The following is a 24,287-nucleotide window of genomic DNA, read 5'->3' on the forward strand; positions in this document are numbered from 1 at the left end:
TACCCATAGGATATACATTAATGAAGGTTGTCTACCACTTCGTCAACCTCAAAGGAGGATAAATCCAAGCCTCAGAGAAATAGTCAAAATAGAATTGCAGAAATTGCTTGATGCTGGGTTTATCTATCCTATATCTGATAGTAAATGGGTATCACCACTGGTTATAGTACCTAAGAAAGGAAGAAAATGGAGAATTTGTGTAGATTATAGGGAGTTGAATAAGGCTACTAAAGAGGATCATTTTCCTTTACCCTTCATAGATCAAGTTTTGGATACACTAGTTGGAAAGAAGTACTTCTCCTTTTTAGATGGATACAGTGGCTATAATCAAATTAGTATTGCTCCTGAAGACCAAGACAAAACTACATTTACTTGTCCATGGGGTACTTTTGCATACTCTGTTTTACCATTTGGTCTTTGTAATGCTCTTGCAACATTTCAACGGACTGTAATTAGTATTTTTGCTGATATATCACATGATTGTATGAAAATTTATATGGATGACTTTACAACATTTGGAGTTACTTTTGAAGAAGAAATGATAAATTTTGAAAAGTTTTGGTAAGATGTCAAGAACATAATTTGGCACTAAATAGTGAAAAGTGTTTCATGCTCATGCAAGAGGGTGTGGTACTCGGTCATTTCATATCTACTGTAGGTATACAAGTAGACCCAGCAAAAATTGAGGTAATTCAAACATTACCCATACCCACTAAATTAAAAGATATCAGATCTTTTCTGGGACATGCTGGATATTACAGGCGTTTTATAAAAGACTTCAGTAAAATAGCCAGTCCCTTGTACAAATTGCTCACCAAAGAAGCTAAATTTAATTGGACACCTGAGTGTGATAAAGCTTTCCTGTAGCTTAAGCAACTTTTGACCATAACCCCAATTTTACAAGGCCCTGATTGGAACCTACCTTTTCACATATATACAGATGCTTCTGATTATGCCATAGGTGCAGTTTTAGCACAGAAACACTCAAATCTTGAAAATGCCATTTATTATATCAGCAAGAGTCTTCATGGCCCAGAACTAAATTACACAGTGTTTGAAAAAGAATTGTTAGCAGTAGTCTATTCTCTAAATAAATTTCAGCATTACATCATAGGTTATCCTATCTATGTTCATACTGATCATGTAGCAATCAAATATCTCATGAACAAACCTGCTATAACTGGTAGGTTAGCAAGATGGTTACTATTGCTACAAGAATTTGACATAACCATAGTGGATAAGCTCGAAAAAACAAATGTCGTAGCTGATTATTTGTCAAGAATCAATCATCATGATGCTGATACTACTTTGGTAGATAATGCATTTCCAGATGAACATTTGTTTCATATTGCTGTTAAAGTTCCATGGTATGCAGATATTTCTAACTACATTGCAGCTAATAAGACACCAGTGCATTTTTCTTATAAGGAGAGAAAGCTACTCATACAGAAAAGCTTCCATTTCTCATGGATAGACAATTTTTTGTTCTATACTAGACTTGATCAAGTTATGCGCAGATGTGTAAGAGAAGATGAGACATATGACATTTTGCATGCATGTCATAATGAGCCCTACAGAGGACATTTTGCAGCCAAAAGAACAACTTTCAAAATCTTAGCCACTGGTTACTATTGGCCTACCCTTCATAAAGATGCAATCAATTATACAAGGAAGTGTGACCAATGCCAAAGAATGGGTCGTCCAACCAAAATAGATGAAATGCCTCTGAATCCTCAAGTGGTGTTAACACCATTTGACAAATGGGGAATGGACTTCATCCATCCTATTGATCCTCCATCCAATGGGAAGTCTTATATTCTAGTTTGTATTGACTACCTAACCAAATGGGTTGAGGTTAAGGCTATGAAGCATGCCGGTGATGAAAAAGTTGTCGAATTCCTATATGAAGATATTTTAACATACTATGGAGTTCCTAAAGAATTGGTTACTGATCAAGGCACACAGTTTACTTCCAACCTGATTTCAGAGTTGATGAAACAGTATAACATCAGGCATCGCAGATCCAATCCTTATCATCCACAAGCCAATGGACAAGCAGAAGTTACCAACCGTGAGCTAGAAAATATTCTAACTAAAATAGTCCATTTGCATCATCGGGATTGGACTAGCCAGTTACAAGAAGCTGTTTGGGCTCATAGAACAACTTGGAAAACCACTACCGGATTCACACCATTTGAGCTTTTGTATGGGAAAGTGGCAATGCTTCCAATTGAATTTGAACACAAGACTTTAAGAACAGCCTTGACCTTAGATATTGATCTTCTTGCAACACAAAGAGAATGCCTCATGCATCTTAATTCTTTGGATGAAATGTGCAAGACCGCTTTAGAACACACTGAACTGGTGCAAAAATAGAGAAAACATTGGCATGATTCTCATATCCTCAACAAACAGTTCAAAGCTGGTGACTGGGCATTATTGTATGATTCTCACTTTAAGGATATGCTAGGGAAGCTGTAGATGTGATGGTTAGGACCATATCAAATCATCCATGTCTTTGACAATGGAACAGTTCAACTAACCACAATTGATGATGTTCCTTTCAAAATGCTAATCAACTATCATCGACTTAAGCTTTACAAACAGCCTCAAACAAAAGCTGAATTCATGCAACAGTTCGAACAACTGGATCCAACAACAACTCAAGTATCTCTTCCTGCAGCAGAAGGTGAAAACCTTCCGCCTGCTCCTCTTCAACATTAATTCTAATTTGCATGTCCATAATAATAACTTTATGTTCACATAAAGTCCATTTTCTTTTCATGATATTTCTTTCCATTCATATCTTAATCTTCCATCCACCCACCCCACTCCATTTCTTAATCTTCCATCCACTCACTTTCTACATAATTAGGTTTTTGTGTTTTCAATCAAATCTGCACATGCTGATGGATGCTGCCGTTTACATTATTTCTGCCACCTTTTTTTTGGAGCATGTGACAATCCACTTGACAGGTATAAACGTTTTCAAACTATTATTCATTTATAAGTTTGCAAATTTTGTTAATTATATATAATACTGCATAGTCTCTATAATTACATCGTATTCCAGTCCCTCACCCATACTAGTATGACAAGTGAGGACACTTGTCGTAAAATTAGCAGAGGTCAAGGGAGTGTTGTACTATCCAATGACATGCCTGATTACCTATGATATTTTCTAAAATCTTGGCATTACCCTTTATTAATGAGAACTTTTTGCCATAAGTATGCCATGTCAAGTGTTGTACTCCCACTTTCTGAATGAATTTTTTTTTCCTTGTTTGTGCCAAATTTTTCGTGCTAAGCCATGATGTGACCTATTTTTAAAATTTTGGCATTTGAACCATGTTTTTGAATGATTTCCACGCAAATTCATGATTTACTTTTACCTAAAGTTTAATTATGGCACATAACAATTGGTTATGGCAATTAATGTTCCCAAAAAGAAGTGGTGAAGCATCTGAGAAATAATGCAGTTTTGAAGTTTGCATTTAGAAAGGGAGAGAGAAATGGAGTAGCAGAAGAAGTATCAAGAAATGGGAGGAGGCTTACAGAGAAGAGATCCAGTTGAGCACATTTTGTTGCTCTTTGACATAGAAGCAGTAAGAAGATTCAATGCATGCGGGTGGTTAGGTTATTGTTTGAATTTAACAGCATATGATGAAGAAGCAGTTGTATAATTCACCAGGACATTTGATGAAGGTGAAGCTTCTATGTGGGGTTTGACAGTAATTGCAACAGAAGAACAAATTGTAGAAGTAATAGGATTACCTTCTGTTGGAGAGCATTATCCGAGCTCGCATAACGCTAGGTCAGCAAGGGCCCAGTTCACTACCCCACATGACCCTCTATTGGATGTTACAAAGCAGGGGTGCAAAAGATTGTCTTTGCCGCCTCCATACCGTAAGCTAGCAATGCATGTCATTAGGTATTTTACTTGTGAAAGCAGATTTTCTCACTTACATGTGTACACTCGAAAGTGTCCCACTCTAAACCATTCTATCCAAATGATTCCATGAGTTTTGAATGCTTGGATGCCGGCTTAGAGCTCCCTATCCACGGAGTGCAAGAAGTTAGTATTCAAGCATGAAGGCTCTCAGCTAAGCCTTAGAAATGTACTTCTTGCTAGTAAACCATGCAATGGGAGGTTCTTTGAGACAAGAGAAAGAATGCCAAAATCTTCAAGGAATCCCTCAAGAATGCAATGCAAGTATGGAAACTAAGCTAAGATGATAATGCAAAATGCAGCTATGCTAAGCATGAATGAGAGTATTACAAAACCAAATATTAAGCTATGTGAGATTATTGCAATAATGAAAACTAAACTAACATGCAACTATGCTAAGAATGCCATATGATCTTATGTTAATATGATGGAATGAGAGAATGTAGACAAGGAGTGAGAAGTTCTCCACAAAGCTTCCAAGAAACCTGTTAGAAAACCTGCAGCATAACAATATTCAAAAGATGGATTGAGGGGGAAAGCTCTCTCCCTTTTAAAGATGTATGGATGGTAGAGATTGAGATGAAGATGGTGGATGATCAACGGTGGAATTTGAAAAGAGGAGTGATCCATGTGCACACACAAGTCAACCAATAGAATATAAGTTGACTTGTCATATAAGACAAAAGTCACAAAGCCTTTTCTTTTAATTGCAAAATAGAAAAAGGACTTTATGTGTGCACTTTAAGTGGGTTAGAAGAATGGGGTCTTTTATTTAATTAAAAGGGGACATGTTCTTTTAATCAAATAATGAACTTAGGATAGCATAGTCAAACTATAGGTTATAATCAAATAAATTGATTATTAGCAATTTGGTCTAGGTAAATGATTAAATTAATTTAGCCAAAATGTTAAAAAGGGGGCTAATAGTCTAGATGACCATTTTTAGGTGATTACAACATGCACACCATTTTAAGTTTCTTAGTTGTATAAGGCACAATATTGCTGTGAATCTTCCAAATTTTCTATATAATATGCTCTGTATTAGTGCGGAAGAGACTCAAAAAGGGAAAGATAATTCTGTCACTCACCATGCCTTGATTAAGTTGTTAATAGAAAGGTCTCTTAGGGATGTATCCCCTTTGACATGGGATGACTTTGTTAAATTTAAAACCCTACAACCCCAAGTTGACCCTAGTGAATGGCAGGGTGAGGAAAACATAGTTCCCAATAGTAAGCCTGCAGAACAAAATATTGAGGGAGCTGAAACAAAAAACACACAAGTGATTGAATCAAAATTTGCTTCCATTCAAGAGAATGTGCCTCCACCTGAGCAGGACATCTCTAAACCCATTACTAGTAAAGCTAAAAGGAAATGGAAGTCACCAGAAGAAACCGCTGCTCAACAAAAACCTAGTCCTGCAATTAAGCAACAGAAGAAAACAAAGAAGGTTCCTGCAGCAACTAATCCTGCAGCAGTGACACCGAAACAAAAAAGTAGGCAAAAGACAGTAGTACAAGAAGAGACTCCTTTGTGGAGAAGCCCTAGAATGAGAGGGAAAATTTTTAAAGATCCTATATTGTCTAAAGCACCTGCTCTAGAGTCTCCTGTGCAAATAATTTTTGACCATTCTCCCCTTCACACTGAGATGACAGAAGCTTCTGGTAATCCTCCTGCAGCATGTGAGCAAGAAATTAACGAAACCTTAATGGATTTACCAGGTGTTTCAAGCCACGAGAATGAAGTAGTTCCTGAATGTCATGATTCAAATACTGCCTTAGTCCCATATAAGTCAACATGGATCAATAGTTTGACGGAACATCTATGGCGGGAACAGAAAAAGAAAAAGGATTATGAAGAAGATAATAGTGCCGTCACCTTGCAAAAACTCCTTTTCCAATTATATGGACAACATTTATTTGCTGAAGCACTATGGGAAGAGGAGAAGAAAAGAATGAGCAAGATCATAACATCACAAAATGAGGAGATTGAAGAATTGAAAGAACACCTAGAAAGACAGAAACAACGCATGGAACATGCACTTAAATTAGCTGATCAAGCTCTTGCTTGCAGACCACCTCCTCGAGTATATGCTTTTTGTTTGGAAGAAAAATATCTTTTGCTTCAGTTGATGTTAACCCTCAGAAATGTAAATGCAGAATTCAAAACCACACAAGAGTTTTATAGGCTGTATCAAACCTTACCACCATGGCAGCAAAATCTATTGTGTGAGTTGTATATTCATAATTTTGTCATTCTTGCAGAAACTGAGTGAAATCCTTTGCTCTATATAGGAGATGTGTATTTGAAAGCTTTTATGTCATGGATGTCTAATGAGGCGAATTATGATAGACAACTGGTTAATTACAGAGATGAGGAGAGAGCAAAACCTTTACCCTTGAGGGCAGAAAGTAAACAACCAGAAGAAATGCTTCGAAACTGGTTTACATTAACCTATGGGAAGAGTAATCCAGAAGTTAGAAAGAAGATATTTGTTGCTAGAGCCAAAGTGTATGCCAAATATGAAAACTTTCCCTACTTTTCATTCCAGAGAGCTATGACCAAAGTAAGAAGTAGATGGGCATGGTTATCTGATTCTCTCAAGAAATCAGAGCCACACTGTCCTATTAATTTGGAAGCAGTACTATATAGAGTTCCAAAATATTTAGAACTAGGAAAGAAACTAAGGCCAGAGCTATGGTGTCCTTTGACCATGCAACCTCCAATGCTTTTATGGCCCCTGTATGATATTGATGCTGCCAAACTTGATAAGTTGCAAGAAGACCATAGGCGAGAAGTATGGAAAAGGACCAGAGGATTCTATTACACCTTCAAGAGTAGCAGAAAGGGAAAGACAGAAGTTGGGGAGCTCAGATCTTTGACAAAGAAGTGTAATGCTTGAGGACAAGCATTAGTTTAGCAGGGGGCAGATGATGAGTCTAAAAAATGCCTTTATTTTGTTATGTTTAAGATACTTTGTGATACTCCGTTTATCCTTGTTTTAACACTTATAAGCTTATGTTTGATAAATCTTTGATGATTTATGGGGTAGAAAAACTATGTCATCTTTTGCCTAAATTATATCTAATATGCAGTATTTCATATAAATATCCAAATGTGCGTTCTTATGCATGAATTTAGTTTGATGGATGTTTATTTGCAAATATGTCTTATATCATAACTAACCTGATGATAAGGATTAAAGGATGAGCCGAGGAATCCAGAAGTTGGTTTCTGACAACATTCAAGGAGAAATGAGCATCAAAGAAGAACCATGAAAAGGAAGTTATAACCACTCCAAGAAACATGGCAGCGAATAAGGAGGAGCTTTTACGAGCCATTTCCTTCTCTGCATTTACGTTGTAACAAGTGGATGCTGAGACTTCATTGCTCCCTCCTCAATTTCGTTATCCTTCCTTTTCACTTTTTGTTGTTCTCCTATATTGTCTCATGCAGACTTAACTTCAGACAGTACTTTTCTATTATGTAATAAAGAGTAGATTCCCTATATATGTCAAGATCGACTCCTGTGTGGGAAGTTTTGATTTTTTATAAGTTTTATCAAGTAAGAGAGAACACTGATTCACAGTTTGTTGTAGTTGTGTTTTACAATTCTGAATCATGTAATGACTGATTAATGAAATGAATTAGTTCTCTTTAGCTTCTATCATGTTTTGGTAGATTAGAGAAGCCAACCAAGGGGGCCCACTTGGAAGGTGGATTAGATTAGGATAGAATAGATTCATTTTATTAGCATTAGCAGTATTTTAAGTAAGACGTAGGTAGTTAATTCTTTCCTGTAGCATCACACTTCATAAATGTTCCTGCAACATCTGCAAGAACAGACTAGTAGATGAGTCAAGATGGAATCTCTATTATCTTGTCATTGTGTTTTCAACATTCAGTATTTTCCTTTCAACAGTAGTAGTGTAGTTTCCTTCCTTTGCATTTTTACTTTCTTACAACATAAGCATAATGACTCATCAAGGTACCTAGTACACATAATATGCCGACCATTTCAAGTATACGTCCTTGGGTTGACAATCTAAATGCACCTCATGGTAGGGTAAAAGTAGTCCTTAGCTTGAATAGATTATTCCTAAGCCAGGCCTAGTGCATGACTATGGAACACTTATTGTGAGGCGGTTCAATCACATCTTTCAACTCCACATAGTCATCATGGTTTCCAAATTCCCTTTTAAGAGAGTCATGATAGATAATGGATTAACCTTAAACTTATGTACATTGAAATTCATCAAACAAGCAGGGTACACTAAGGCTGACATCATAAATAAAGTCATCACTATCAAAGTCTATGACAACTTGGAACACACCACCGAAGGAACCATCTTGCTTCCTATCAAAGTTGGGCCTACTACTCAGGAAATTGTTTTCCATGTGGTTGATGTTAACCTACCCTTCAATATCCTCCTTGGTTGACCATAGATTCATGCCATGAAGGTTGTTCCATCTACATATCACCAGTGCATCAAATTTCCATATCATGGCACTAAGATAACCATTCATGCTGATCCAAAACCCTTTGCATATTGCAATGTGGTAGAAGAATTTTATAATAATCATTTCTATAGAATTGAAGTGGGCACCACCATTACTAGTTCTTCTAGTACCTACCATGATCCTTACACCATCCTTGCCTCCATGATCTCCACTGTTAAGATCAACCACCAAGGCTATGGTGAATATAGTCTCTCAGATACTTTTTCTGTTGGTGCTTTACCTCTTGACCCACATACTCGTGGGCACCCAACCTATCAAGGACTGAAGCAAGACACCACTCCTCAACTTAAACAACTTGGGTCCACCACATTTTTTTCCAATGGGATCCTCAATGGGGAAGAAATGACCCCTGGCATTAGCACATGGTTGCATTAGACAACTAGTAGAAGCATACAAAGAGGAAAAGAAGAAAGGTCTAGGATATGAAATCCCCACAACTAGGGGAACTACTAAGGATGATCATGCCTTTTTAAACATCCAACACAACCTCGTCGAAGTCAAAGACATCCCTGAAGAAGTTGAAAAGAAAGCCTATGATGATATTTTCCTTGAAAAAATCATCTTAGGAGCCTTTGTTCTCTGTGAACTATTCATCAAATTCATAGACCTTCCCCTCACTTATCTTGAACTCATTGATCGGGACCACCTAATTATAATCCATGTTGACGAGTTTTCTATGAAGCTTGTGTTCCTAAGATTCATGGGAGCTGAGATATCACACAAAAAGCCACCATTACCATCAGCTTATGTCTATAAATTGGACCCAAAGGGCTACTTTGGGGAGGATGAAATCTCTAGTTGAAAAAATGATATAGATAAAAGAAAAAAAAAGAACAAAGGTATCCCTTGGTGAAAACTCTTCTGGAGTGCCACTGGATCATTAAAATAATCAAATAAAAATAAATAATGTATTTGACTGTGAAAACCTCTCTGAGGTGCTTGAAGATGGAGATTTCATCTCACTCCCACAAGATCACAAGCCTACACTATCATCAATCCTGGCTGAGGACATTAGGCCAATCAACATAAGTCTCATAGAGACACCCAAGATCACATACATTACAACATGTTTACCACCAGATCAAGTAGACCTTCTCATTGAGGTGCTCCAAGAAATCATTGGCCAATTCACATGGTCCTACCAAGACATGCTAGGACCGGATCCTAAATTAGTGGTTCACCATTTGGGAATAGATCCAAAGGTCAAGCTAGTCAAGCATAAACTCTGAAAGATGCATCCCAACGTTGCTCTATTGGTCAAAGCAAAGTTAGAAAAGATGCTAGAAGCAAAGATCATTAACTCAATTGATTATTTAGATTGGATTTCCAACATGGTACCAGTCACAAAACCCTCTGGCAATATCAAAATCTACAGATATTTTAGGGACCTCAATAAAGCTTGTCCCAAGGATGATTTTCGTTTACCAAATATTGACATGATTGTGGATCTCATAGTTGACCACAAACTATTATCATTCATGGACAATTTTAGGGTATAATCAAATACATATCATAGAAGAAGATCAACATAAGACAACATTAACCACCCCTTGGGGAACCTTTTGTTACAACATGATGTTTTTTGGGTTAAAATTGTAGAGGCAACCTATTAGCAAGCTATGACAGTCATCTTCCATGACCTCATCCATAAAACCCTTGAAGATTATGTGGATGACATCTTGGTCAAATCTCTTAATGCCCTCAATCACCTATCTCACCTTGAAGAAGTGTTTGATTAGTTGGCCACATATCATCTCATGCTCAACCCCAAGAAGTGTGTATATGGCATCACATTTGGCAAGCTCCTAGGTTTTATTGTATCAAGGTGTGACATTGAGATTGAACCTTAGAGGGCCAAAGTCATCATGGATATGTCTCCCCACAAGTGATTGTGATAGCTTCACTCTCTCCAAGGAAAGTTGTAATCAGTCAAAAGACTCATCTCACAACTAGTAGATAAAAATCACTCATTCACACATTTTTTCAAGAAGGATCAATGTTTTAGATGGAATCCTATATGTCAGTGCAACTTCAAGAAGATCAAAAAATACTTGGCTAATCCACCTATTTTAGTTCCACCAGTTGCTAGATGACCCTTGATATTATACATAACAACTACTCCAACAACATTAGGTGTGCTTCTAGCACAACTTGATGACAAAGGCAAAGAAAGATCCATATACTACATTAGTCACACTCTAGTTGGCTACGAGCTTAATTACTCTCCTATGGAAAAAGGTTGTTTAGATATAGTTTTTGCCACTTAGAAGCTTCACCATTACATGCTGAGTCATATTATGCAACTCATCTCCAAGATTGATCCTTTATAATACATGCTATCATGTACAATGCTCATAGACCACCTAGCCAAATGGGTCATGCTCCTTAGTGAATTTGAAATCCGATATATAAATATAAAGGCAATTAAGGGATAGGCTATATCATATCAGTTGGATGATGCACCATTAGTTGATGCTTATCCTCTAGTTATGCAGTTTCTCAATGAACATCTCTGTATGATAGAAGAATAACCATCGTGGAAGTTATATGTTGATGGATCCTATACCTCCCATGGGTTAGGAGCATGCATACTATTGGTTACCTCTCAAGGTGACTATTGTACACTCAATTTGTGTCACACTCTAAACCATTCTATTCAAGTGATTCCATGAGTTCAAAATGGCTTGGATGTCAACTTCGAGCTCCCTATCCACAAAGTACAAGATAGTATGTTTCAAGAATAACAAGGCTCTCAGTTGAGCCTTAGAGATACTTTTCTTGCTAGTAAACCATGCAACGAGAGGTTCTTTGAGACAAGAGCAAGAATGCAAGTGTCTACAATTAGAACTCTCAAAATGCAATGAAAATATGGAGTAAGCTAATATAAAATGCAAAGTGCAACTATGTTAACAAGATGAGAGTATTACAATATCCAAGCTAATTATACTATGTGAACTAGACTATTGAAAAAATAACTAAAGTACCATGCAAGATTCTTCTAAACTAATATGCAATGGTGATGATAGAATGAGACAAGGAATGGGAAGTTCTCCTCAAAGCTCCAAGGAAACCTATTAGAAAACCTACAACATAACAATACTCAAAAGATGGATAAATTCCTTGACAAGAGGAGAGCTCTTTTCTTTTAAAGCCGTACAGATGGTAGAGATCAAGGTCAACATGATGGAAGATCAAGGGCAGAGTTTGAAAATAAGAGTGGTCCATGTGCACATAGAAGTCAACCAATAAAATAGAAGTTGACTTTGCATATGAGACAAAAAGAGTCTTTTCCTTTAATTTGCAAAATAGAAATAATGCTTTATGCGTGCACACTAAGTGGGTTAGAATAATGGGGTATTTTATTTAATTAAAAGGGGACATATTCTTTTAATTAAATAATGAACTTAGGATAGTATAGTCAAACTATAGGTTATAATCAAATTTATTGATTATTAGCAATTTGGTCTAAGTAAATGATTAATTAATTTAGCCAAAATGCTGAGAAGGGAGCCAATAGTCTAGGTGACAATTTTTAGGTGATTACATTTTCCCCTCTTTGACTAATGCATGATCAATTTGGGAACACATTATATCAAAGAAATTAGAAGCCAAGTAGGCAACAATAGATAAAGATAGTAAATCTTGAATGTACAACCTGATAGTGATAGTATTGAACACTAGGAAATAGAGGATGTTAGCACTCAAGAAGAATGATAACACCAAGCAAAGCATATAGACTGAGAGCAAATGAAAAGATGAAACATATGCTCCTCAGAAATAGATAGTTGTAGCAAGTGATGATAGAGTATTTCTTCCCCCTTGGGATCAAAATTGAAATGAGGTAAGGGGGATGCAGAAATAAGCTAGATATGAGAAAATAAAGATATAGAAAAGTCCATGATAACAGATAGATAATTAAGACCAAAGAGTGACCATAAGGAAATGATAGAATGCTTCAATTTGACCAGAGTTGACCACGACAGATAAACATGAAAATTAGGCCAAATCAAGTAGAAAGGTGATTTTAGACATGAAAATGTGAATTAGAGTAGATATGAAGTGTAGAAATGAAGATGCCCCAATGATGATTCGAAGATTAGACCTCAAGAGGTCAGCTAAGTGCGTAGAAGAAGGTAGAATTTTAAAATGCAATTTTTACTATCAAGATGAACTCAAATTTCAATTTCAATTCCAAAAATGGATCCAAGATGGAAAAGTTAGCCAAGGGTACAATTTTCATGGAATTTTGAGGACTTTGAAAAATGGGTCAAAATTTGGTTGGAAGGCTCTATAAGCAGTCCAAGTGTCATTTTCAAATCATTTTGTCTTTTGTGATTTTTGAGAGCTTATGAGTTCTCAAGAGAACATCATGGCTTTGGTGAACATTTTGACTCACTGACACCATTTCGAGCTCAACAGTCAACTATGAGGCACTAGTAAGTTTTCAACTTTTTGTCACTTTTTGGAGCCTTTAGGAGTTTTTTTTGCACATTTTAGGAGTTTTATACAGAATATCATGTGATATTTTAAAAAGTATCACATGAATACTTTTAAAAATATTGCATGATACTTTGTATTAAAAAAAGTATCCCACAATTTTTTGAGGTGTGTTGTTTAAGACATGCCCAAATGTCATTTGAACTGATGCGAAATATTGCCCAAAAAAAATGTATTGCTCGAGTATTTTGAGAAACATCACACAAAATTTAATTAGTAAAATTATGTCACCTAATTATAGGAAAAAATGTCATAGAGTCTATTTTTTGTGGTTTTTTGTTGGATTTTGCATGATTGTTGAATTGTGCTGATGTTTTCCTATCTTGTGTTGGAAATGGTGCTCCGAACCCTTCACATCAGAGCCCCCAAATTTTTGGGGTTGCAGGTTTTAGAGAACCTTGATGATGTTGAGAGGGTAGCCATAGCAAGCATGAGGTTGAGGTGGGGGACACAGATGCCCCATATATGGGTGAAGCATGGGTTGTTGAATGCACTAGTCGAGTGATGACATAGCAAGCACAACACCTTCCACTTTCCTAGTTGAGAGGCAACCATAAGTTTGGAGGATGTATACCGCATCCTTTGAGTACCATGCCATGGTGATCTAGTGAGTTCTAAGTTTGATCGTTATTTTGCTTTTTCATTTTACTGATATCCATATGAGGTATGCTAATGTAAGGTGTGATTATATGTCACAGGTGTACTATGATTAGACCTTAAAAAAGGGGAAGGCAGTGATGCAAGAGATGTTCTAGGATGTTACCATCCTAAACCACCATCTGAGTTGGGAGTGACTCATTGATGAGTATGGTGCTGATTACCCACTACCAAGATTTTTATGTTCATTGGTGGCACACGTTCTAGTTAGTGATAGGGGCCAGAAGGGTTTCCCACTAGGATGGGGCAGACTGGTGGCAGACCTAATTGCGTAACCTCATAGGATGGCATGGGGACCAACCATACTTGCCAATATGTACCACAAGCTACATGAGATAATATATCATAATGGTCACTCTTGGGTATGTGTAGTAGTGCTAATGTAGATATGGATGTGGGAGTACATTGCTATCATTTGACCATGGGTTCAGCCATAGGAACATAGCTAACCCTACATTTTTGGATACACAAGGTGTGTACCATAGACCCATAGTGGGGATGTTACATATTATAGGAAATTTTTTGATGAGATGACAACATTTGTGTGGTGGGGCCATATCGAGATTGTCATAGATGGTCTAACTCTTGGGAGCTAGATTACATATGGTATAGCAGACCACTAGTGGGCAGACACTCCAAGATAGTGGAGCATTTCATGATTAGCTAGGTATGGTGGTAGTTTATAGAGGGATATGTAGTCTCAGTAAAGATGATCACTTATGCTCAATTCCACTCAGATGAGGCATGAGGTTAGTTGCCTATGTTAGAGTATTAGACAACCATCTAGGAGATAGTAGCCTTGGTTCAAACCCATTGGAACTATCATCCAGATGTAGAAAATGCAGGGGCAGACCCAACATATTTGTATAAGAGACGAAGGCATCCATTCCCTCAATTCATAGAGCCAGATGCTCTATCCATAATAGTAGGACATGGAGGAGATGGCAATGGTGGAGGTGAAGGCAGAGGTGGAGGGGGGAGATGGATGGAGGTTGTGAGTGGTTTTCGATTAGGGAGGAGACAGATGTGGGCATAGGCCATAAGGGGGGAGGAGAAGGAGGTTGTGCCACTAAGGTGATAGAGAGTGGGGAGAGTGGAGGTGCAAGTAGAGAAGCCAACCAGGCGGGATGACTGAGATGTGAAAATCTAGGCTCTAGAGGCAGAGCTACATGTAGCTTGAGTGACCATCACAGTACGAGATAAGGACTTCATGAATGAGTGAGTGCGAGGAGAGGAGCTCCATAAGGAGCGAGATGTTGCTAGGCAATAGGCATCACATCATGGCACACAAGCTGCATACTATTATGCCACCTATATGGGTATGGTACCACCAAGATAGGGACTTCGTAACTATTCAGAGCGAACAGGAAGATCAGAGGGTACAACCACCAGATAGGAGATAGGCTTCGCCACTAGGGCCACCACTAGCTATAGAGGGTGTAAGTTAGTCTTAGGGCTAGACTAATAGTTTTGATGGTTTTGTGATTGTACTCCATGTATTTTTGAGATGGATAGCTAGAGTTTGGATCCCATAATTGTATATGTACTATGATATTGATATATATAAGATACTGGATTTGATTGATAGATTTTGTGTACTTGTCTCATTTTTATGGATGTTTCAGCATTTTAAATTTCCATGTGATGTTTCAATTTCTCACTCATGCTCATGTGTTTCTTTTATGTTCATGTTGACATGCTCATGTTAATGTGTTCATGGGTCTCTCTCATTTATGATGTTTAACTCTCATGTGTATGATATAGACTTATGTTTTTGAAACATGTAACACTTGGATAGATCAAATGTGATGTTTAGATTAACCCCTTTTAATGACATGATAGCAAAGCAGCGAAGCAAAAGATCAAGAAGATGAAAAGACATGATCAAGAAGAAAGCAAGAAAGATATGAAAGCAGTTAGCCGATATTCCCATGAAAAGATGAAGAGAGAGATTTCCCCATATCCAAGAATGCTCTAAACTAGAGAATGAACCTAAAATGCAAGCTAATATGCAAAGTGGTTTACCATCAAGAAACGTATAACATTTAGATTCTTATTTCATCATTGAGCATTTATTAGGGACATCATGAGATCATACAAACATCACTAGTATAACTATGATGATTTGAATATGATTGATATTAGATAGGAATGTAGAAATCTAATCAAGATGACTATGTAATTAGATTCCCTAGGTTTAGTATAACAAGATTACACCTATATCAAGGCATAAGCATTAGGACAACCCTCAAGTGTGGTCTTACAAAAATAGTCAAGGATGATAAGTTTGTGAGTCAAAGTGTCAAATAGGACAAGCATGAATACTTTAAACACTATAGATGAACAAAGTATACCCACAAGTAGAAAGAAAGAAAACATGCCCCATGCCTCTGGTCTTCTAGTCCATGACATCCTCAAAAGACTATTAGGTAGGGAGCACATAGATTTTTTTTTTTTTCATAGACAACACACAAAGTAGATAAATCTCATCATAGCTCAGTCATTTAAATGTTTAAGTGTGTGTATGTAAGTCACTTGGCCACTTCTTCATGCCTTGATTCTGATAGTGAGAAATATTGTGACACATCCTAGACTATAGGTAAATTATCTAAGAAGTGTTAAGAAACACTTGATGTCAAGTTGTGGGGGGGGGGGGGGTAGTGTTGAGAAACACTATTTTTTTAATTGTCAAAGAAACCCTAATGCACAAGGACACCTCAATAGGCTAAGTAGTTGTGCCCCTAAGATGAGGACAAGAAATAATCCCAAGCTAGGAAATGTGTTGTGAAGTGAGTGATTGAGACTAATAGACATAGGTCAAAGACTCTCAAGTAGCACCTGTTTCTAGGTTTCCACCACTTGACATATTTTTTCAAAACTTTTTTTTTCAATTTTTTTGTATTTTTTGAGTTTTTTGGTCATACATCAAAGTGCCTATTGCTATATTTTCACTAAGATGATCATTTTTTAGGACATTTTCTGATTTTTAGGATTTTTTTAGAATCAACAAGTATGTACAAGATAGCTGAGCTGCAAGCCTTTAAGCATAGGGCTTCTTCAAATGTAGGACATTGATAGGCTCTACAATTTCTTCCCCTTCAGGAGTAGACATTTGATAAGAACCAAACCCAAATATTGCTATGGTAATGCATGGGCCTAACCAATTAGGTTCAAACTTTCCCTTTTGCTCTCTATGCTGCTCATTTTTTGGATTCTCTCTAAGCACAAATTCACATACTTGGAACTCTCAAGGATGAACTTGTTATATTGAGTGGACATGCACTTTTGATAAGCCCTCATGTGATCAAAAGTAGCCTTGTAATGTTCATCAAGAGTTTCCAGTTCCTATACTTGCATAGCTCTATGGTCTTCATAGATTATCAACCTATGTAAGGAAACTCATAATGGGACGATCTCTACCTCTAAGGGGAGGATAGCCTTAGAACCATAAACTAAAGAAAAAGGTGTGGCCCCAGTAGGAGTATGAATAGTATTTCTATAAATCCATAATGCCAAATTAATTTGTAAATGCCAATCTTTCCCTGACTTGTGAACTATTTTGTATAAGATTTTCAGCAATGTTTTGTTGGAGGCCTCAACTTGGCCATTCCCTTGAGGTTAGTAAATTGATGACCAATGTTGTTTGATTCAAAATTTCTTGCACAGTTGTTTGAGATCCTTGTTCTTGAACTATCCTCCATTATCAATAAAAATGAAGGAAGGAATGTCATAGCCATAAATGATGTGATTCAGTATAAATAGGGAAACATGTTTTCCTATAGCAATAGATAGTGGCACAACCTCAACCTATTTTTTGAAATACTTAGTTGCTGTGATGATGAACTTGTGACCACTAGATGAACTTGGATGAATTTTTCCTACCAAGTCAAAGGTGCATTGTTGAAATGGCCAATATGTCATAGAGGGAATAAGCTCATGTCAAGGAGCATGAATTAAGTTTCCATGAAGTTGACATTTCTTGTAGGACTTAGCATAACAGACACCATCAACTTGCACGGTTGGCCAGTAATATCCCACCCTAAGGAATTTCCAAGCAAGTGCAAGGCCATTGGAATGTGCCTTGCAAATGCCATCGTGGATTTCAACAAGTGCATTTTTGGACTCTTCTAGCTCTAAACACCTAAGAAATGTTCTATCTAGACCTTTCCTATACAAGTCACTAGAGACCAAAGTGTAATGTGAACCATTGCAGAGAAGTTGGCACTTTTGGTTGCGTATGAGGGTTTCAGGAATAACTTGATTATGTAGGTAAGAAAAGATAGCCACATAGCGGGAGGAATCGTGACCTACAATAGTGCATATCACATGGTTATCTAAGGAATCATAAGAAAGATTATGTGATTATTCCACCAGGAACTCAAATCATGATTCATGTTCTTATAGTTGGAGGATAGACACTAGTTTAGCCATAGCATAGAAAACCTTGTTTTCTGCTTTAAGAATTTGTTGGAATGTCACAAAAGTGAAATAATTCCTTAGAGCGTTGATCAACTTCTTGTAAGGTATCAACTTGTCATCTTTAGTTTGATATTCATTGTTCACTTGATTAATGACAATTTGAGAATCCCCATAGGTGTGTAGTTTAGTAATTCTCCATTCAAGAGCTATTTTGATCCCATTTGTTAATGCCTCATATTTCACAATATTGTTGGTGCAAGGGAATAAGAGTTTCTATGATGTAGGAATTGTATAACCATGAGGGGAAAGAAATAAGACACCTGGTCCAGCCCATTCTGTATGTGAGAACCATCAAAGAACATTTTCAAAGTTTTTTTAGTGATGCACATAATTGAGGCATTTAGAAACTCAATTTTCATAGGTGTTGTATCCTCTAGTGGAAAATTAACCAATTGGTCAGCTATGGCTAGTCCCTTAATAGCCTTGCATTTGACATACTGTATTTCAAATTATAAAAGAATCATCATCCATTTAGCCCAATAGCTGGTAAGTGTAGCTTTGCTTATTAAATACTTTAGAGGATCAATTTTAGCAATCAGGTGAACTATAGATGCCAACATGTAATGTCAAAGTTTTTGAGAAGCAAAAACTACTGTAAGGCAAAGCTTTCTCAATACTGCTGTAGTTCATTTTGTAAGCCACTAAAGTTTAATTGATGTAATATATAGCACGTTCCTTACCAGTCTCATCACTTTGTGCTAATAATGTTCCTAGAGAAGAAGTTGTAGCTGAGATATACAAGATCAAAGGCTTTCCTAAAATGGATTGTAGACATCCTTGCAGACTTTTAAGTTGACTGTTGTTTCTTGGAGGAGGCATTTCCATGATAGCTTGGACCTTTTCAAGATCGACCTCAATGCCTTTTGCTAATATAATGTAACCTAGTAGTTTTCTAGATGTGACACCAAAGGCACACTTTTTTGGGTTTATCCTAAGTTGAAATTGTTCTGTATGGTCCAAGATCAAACTAAGGTCTTCAAGATATGTGTCTCATTTTCTAGATTTAGCTAGTATGTCATCAACAAAGTCTTCCATATTTTTATGCATCATATCATGGAAGATGATGGTCATTGCTCTTTGATAGGTAGCACCAGCATTTTTGAGTCCAAAGGGTAGGACATTCCAATAGAAGGTGCCCCAGACACATGTAAAGGTAGTCTTTTCTTGATCAGCTAGAGCAATCTTCATTTGGTTATACCTAGAAAATCCATTCATTAGGGAGTACATTTCATAACCTGCTATCATATCTAGTATCATGTTTATGTTGGGTAGTGGCAAATCATCCTTAGGGCATGCTTTGTTTAAATATTTGAAGTATAAATGCAAATGGATTTGTCATGTTTAGACACAGGTATAAAGTTGGAAATCCACTCTGTATAATCAATGGCTCTGATGAAGTTTTCACCTAGGAGTTTTTCCAACTCTGCTTTGACTAGGAGAGCCACATGTGGATGCATCTTTCTTAGTTTTTGTTTAACACATTTTACACCAGGAGAGATAGATAAATGATACATGATTAAATCTATATAAAGTCCTGACATATATGAGTATGTCCATGCCATTTTTTTTAAATCTTGAAAGAACTTGACAAAATTCTCCTTTTCTCTAGTTGATAATGACTGAGCCACATAGATAATTTTAGGAAATTCCTCTATCCCAAGTTGATAGGCTGTGTAGGTTCAATGAGAAATGAAGATCTATCCTAAAAATAGCTTGAAAGATTACAAATTACCTCATCCACAGATGTCTCAAGGAGGTTTTCACCATTGGATACATCTTTGTTTTTACTTTTTTAAGGTTATGATACTACCACAAAGTGAATTTTTCCATTTGACTGTCTATTTTTTCTCTTAATTTTATGATTGAGGTACTTGATATCTAATTCCATCTTGTTAATCATGGGTTCACTGGTGGAAGAAATGATGGGTTCAATGGCATTTAGGTAGAAAGTGATCTCATAGTCATTTGGAAAAGATGGTATCTTAGGTCTTTAATGTTGAATAGGCATTTCTATGAGATTAGGATGAATCATGGAAAGTGATGTGGAAGCTTTGAGGTTGTTCATATGAAAGGAGTCATCTCTAGTGACATGCGAAGTTGAGCCTATAGTGAATGTTGCAAAAGAATCTAGATTAGGAATAGACCTAGAGGGACCAGCATGATCCACTAGAGTAGTTTGTATACCAAACTCATCTAACCCTATACTAGACTCATCAAATACATTTTATTGGGTAGCATAGGTGTGAATGAAATCCACCCCTAATTCACAAGATGCATCTGATAGGCTTTTAGATTCTTACTTGTGAGAGAATGCACTATGATCTCTAGCAATTAATCGAGCAATGTTTTGTCTAATCCTTCCTCTATTTATGTCTTCATGGTTGAATTCATCTTGTTCCTATTGTCAAGAAGTGGAAGCTTCAGTATCATTGTGGGTAGTTAGTGTTTCTTCTCCCAAAAGGAGAGAGGTGAGAGGCGAGAGGCATGAAATCCTCATCTTGCAAAGTGGTAGCAATATGGGGAGGACCATCATCTTTTGATTCACTGGACATAGGTGTTGTTTGATCAAATTTTGGTATTTTATCTTCTATCCCAAAACCTAGGCCAATAGTATTTCAAGTGTCACAACCCTAAGTTTGACTTGAAGGTTCGACTAGAGATTTTTTGTTACCAGTTAAGGACTCAGGGCCTTGGTAGACCATGTTTGCAAGAAGTTTATATCCTTTTCCATATTGTTTATGAGAGATGGGAGTAGTGACTGTGACAACATCCTCATCTTCCTCTTCCCTATATATCCATTCTTTGATTGTTTTTTCTTCTTTTTCCACTTCTAGGGGAACTGAGGATTGCACAAAGGTGCCAGAAAGAGTCATTGCAGAAGCTGAGGGCTTCTTGTTGGCAGAAGGTTTTCCATAAGACTGAGGGGAAACTAGTAAAGAAGCAATAGAGTCTAGAGTGTACTTGCCCATGCCTAGGCTCATCATTTTCAATTTCTATTCCCATTCTGTAAAGGACGGTGTCAGCTCATGAGAAGAGCGATTATGTGGAACCAATGTTTCTGCAGTAGATAGTGTATTGATAGGCATTGAGTTGTCACTGAGGAAAACTATTTTAGTACCATTAAAAGGGAACTTGATACATTGATGGTATTTGGAAGGTACTACTTGCATGTCATGAATCCATGGTCATTCCAACAACAAATTGTATGCAAGTGGTATGTCTAGGACTTGGAACACAATGTCTTTCTCAACTGGACCCACTCTAATTAGAAGTACAATTAGACCTTTGGAAAGTCTTTCAACCTCATCATAGGCTTTGATAGTAATCTTGCACCTAGGGTCAATGACAAATTCAGACATGCCTAACTATTGGATCACATTGAATGAGATGATGTTCAACCCTGCACCATTGTCTATCAAGACTTGACAAACACAAGTATGAAATATTTGGACTTTGACATGGAGGGCAAGATTATGGGGATGACTTAGAGCTCTATCATCTTCTTTAGAAAAGGCAAGATAGTGAGGTGAAGAGATATGGTTCACTATAGGTTGGAATCATTCTGTGTTGATGTGTGTGGGAACATTGGTAGAATATAAAGCTTTTTCAAGAATGTCTATGTGCAAAGAGGACAATTCTAACAACTCAAAAATGGAGATTTGAGTAGGGGTACATTACAGTTGGCTGATAAGATCATAATTGGAGATTGCCGAGATAATTTTTCTTGTTTTTTTGATGATGCATTCTTAGGGTCATTAGCAACTTTTAGGGCAACTTGAGATTGCCCCCTAGTGATAGCATTAAGTGGTTCACTCTATGAAGAGGAAGATTTAGCCACTCGAAGGACCACCTTAGGTCTAGCATTAGTATGGTGTTGGGGAGCATTTTGCATTTTGAGGACAACTTTGGGTCTTTCATATTTAGCATCATAGTTGGGTCATTTTTCATCATTAGAACTTGCCATGCATTGATATTCAATAGGTTCAAGCATGTTGATAACATTATTTGTGTTAGCATAGGCCTAGTTGATCTTAACATCATGATTCTTATCAGGAGCTTTGGAAGTTTCACCTTTCTGATATTCGAGAAAGGGTTGTTTGAAAGCTTTATGGTCAAAATTTTTAACAAAACCATCCATGCCAACTTTACTAGTCTTTGTGAGATCTTGAAATATGTCTTTGTGTTTAAATAATGTTTAGTGTTATGACCTTTGCTTCTATGATAACTGCAAATGTGATCCTCTTGCCACCAAGGAGGTCTAACAAGTGGGTCATAGGGGCAGAAATTATTTGGCAATGTCACCAGTTTGTTTGGAATCAAGGTCTTTAAGACCACTTCATAAGGTTTAGCCATTGGTGTGTAGACACACCATTTTTTAGTAAACTTGGTGTTCTTATTGTATGTTTGTGGTTTTGAACCTTCTTGTTGTTTTGTAGTATAGATGGCATTAGAAAGGTTAAATGTAGGTTATTTAGTCTTAGGATTGTCCACTACTCTATCATTGACAAAATATTTGTTTTTATTCCAAGGTTTGACTTTGTCTTTTCCATTTCCATTGTTATTTTTGTCTTTGTTTACAAAAATGTCACCCTTTTTTATAGCAACATCCTCAATGCGATATGCACTCTCAACCATCACATTGAATGTTGTGAACAACTATTTTCTTAAGTTAAAGTATAACTCAGGTACAAGCGTGTTGAAAAAAATGTCAATTTTCTCAGCTTCAGGAACTTGCAGAGGGTACCTAGAATATAGGGATATCCATCATTGAAGGTATGTTGCAAAAAGTTCTCCCAGTTTTTGTTTGATCTAGCATAAGTCCAACACAGTTATGAGATGTTGAATGTTATAAGAGTATTGTTGGATAAAGCATTGTGCAAGCTTATCAAATGTTTTGAGGGGGAGTCAATTTTGTGAACCACTCCATAACTTGTCCTCTTAGACTCCTAGGAAAAAAATGAATAAGGTAGGAGTCTTCATGCATGAAATCCATGCTAATATCATAAAAATGCATCACATGATCATGAGGGTCACCATTTCCATCATATTTTTTATACATAGAAACCTCTATGTCATTAGGAAATGGTGGCATTTATAAACTCCTATCAAATAGAAGAGCACATATTGATTCAACAAATGAAGTTTTAGGTGACTCTTTTGAAGTTTGCAATAGTGCAAATTGTTTCCTTAATTCTTTCATTTCTTCTCTCAAGATTTTAGCCTTAGTGGGCTCTCATTTTTTGATTATTCATTTCACATCAAAATCTTGGGGGAGTTTCCATCCTTTCATTATCATATATTGGAAGTATTGGTCCCCTTTTTTTTCTAAAGCTTTTAGCATCAATTTTTGAGTGAGCTCATCTTGTTGACATCTTACAACATCTTCACTAGTGATCTCATCACTTTCATGATGTGATTGTGATGGTCTGAGTGGTGATGGGCATGCTCTTGCATTGATTCTAGGAGTTCTTGGAGGTGTTTGATTACCATTATTTCCACCAATGGGAGTGTGTTCAAAAGGGTTGTGATAATGATCTCTTCCAATTTCCTCAAGTGTGTATGAGGGTTAGTTTTAGCTTGTTGGTCTGCAATTTCTCTAGCACAAATAGATTCCCTAAGTCTTTCATTTTCACGTGCTTACTCTTCTAAGTGGCGTGTGATTTTGTCTGGATGCATGCTGGTCAAAATATTTTCACTTGTGGCTGTGTCAAAGGGTGTTCCAAATGGGTTTTCAAAACTTTAAAGAATATTGTGCCAAATGTTGGCTATTTACATTTGACTAGAGTCAGGATCTTCCACACAAGGTTGTCCATGAGGGCATCTAGGTGGAGTCTTTGACTATTCAAAAATGAAAGGGGAATGACTACCGTTACCAACCTGAAATCTAGTTGTGACCAAAATGTAAGGATGTGTCCTTGATTAATAGGATGAGAGGACTGTTTTAGATTTGAAGCTCATATAATCAATAATAATCACTTGTCAAAGTAGAATAGATGGTTTGTCAAAAATGTTCAAGAATTTACAACACTAGTGACTCGAGCCAAGCGAGCGAGCAAGAAGCCCAATAGTGAATAGATAGTATATAATGGCAACCAAATTTTGACAAGTGATCATCAATGACATTTTGAGGCTTACATTTGATAGACTAGACTCATCTATTCAACTTGGAACAAGACCTAACATACA

The sequence above is a fragment of the Cupressus sempervirens genome, chromosome 8 (assembly GCF_028749045.1).
Source record: "Cupressus sempervirens isolate cs-2001-9-10 chromosome 8, ASM2874904v1, whole genome shotgun sequence".
In the NCBI taxonomy this organism is placed as follows: Eukaryota; Viridiplantae; Streptophyta; class Pinopsida; order Cupressales; family Cupressaceae; genus Cupressus; species Cupressus sempervirens.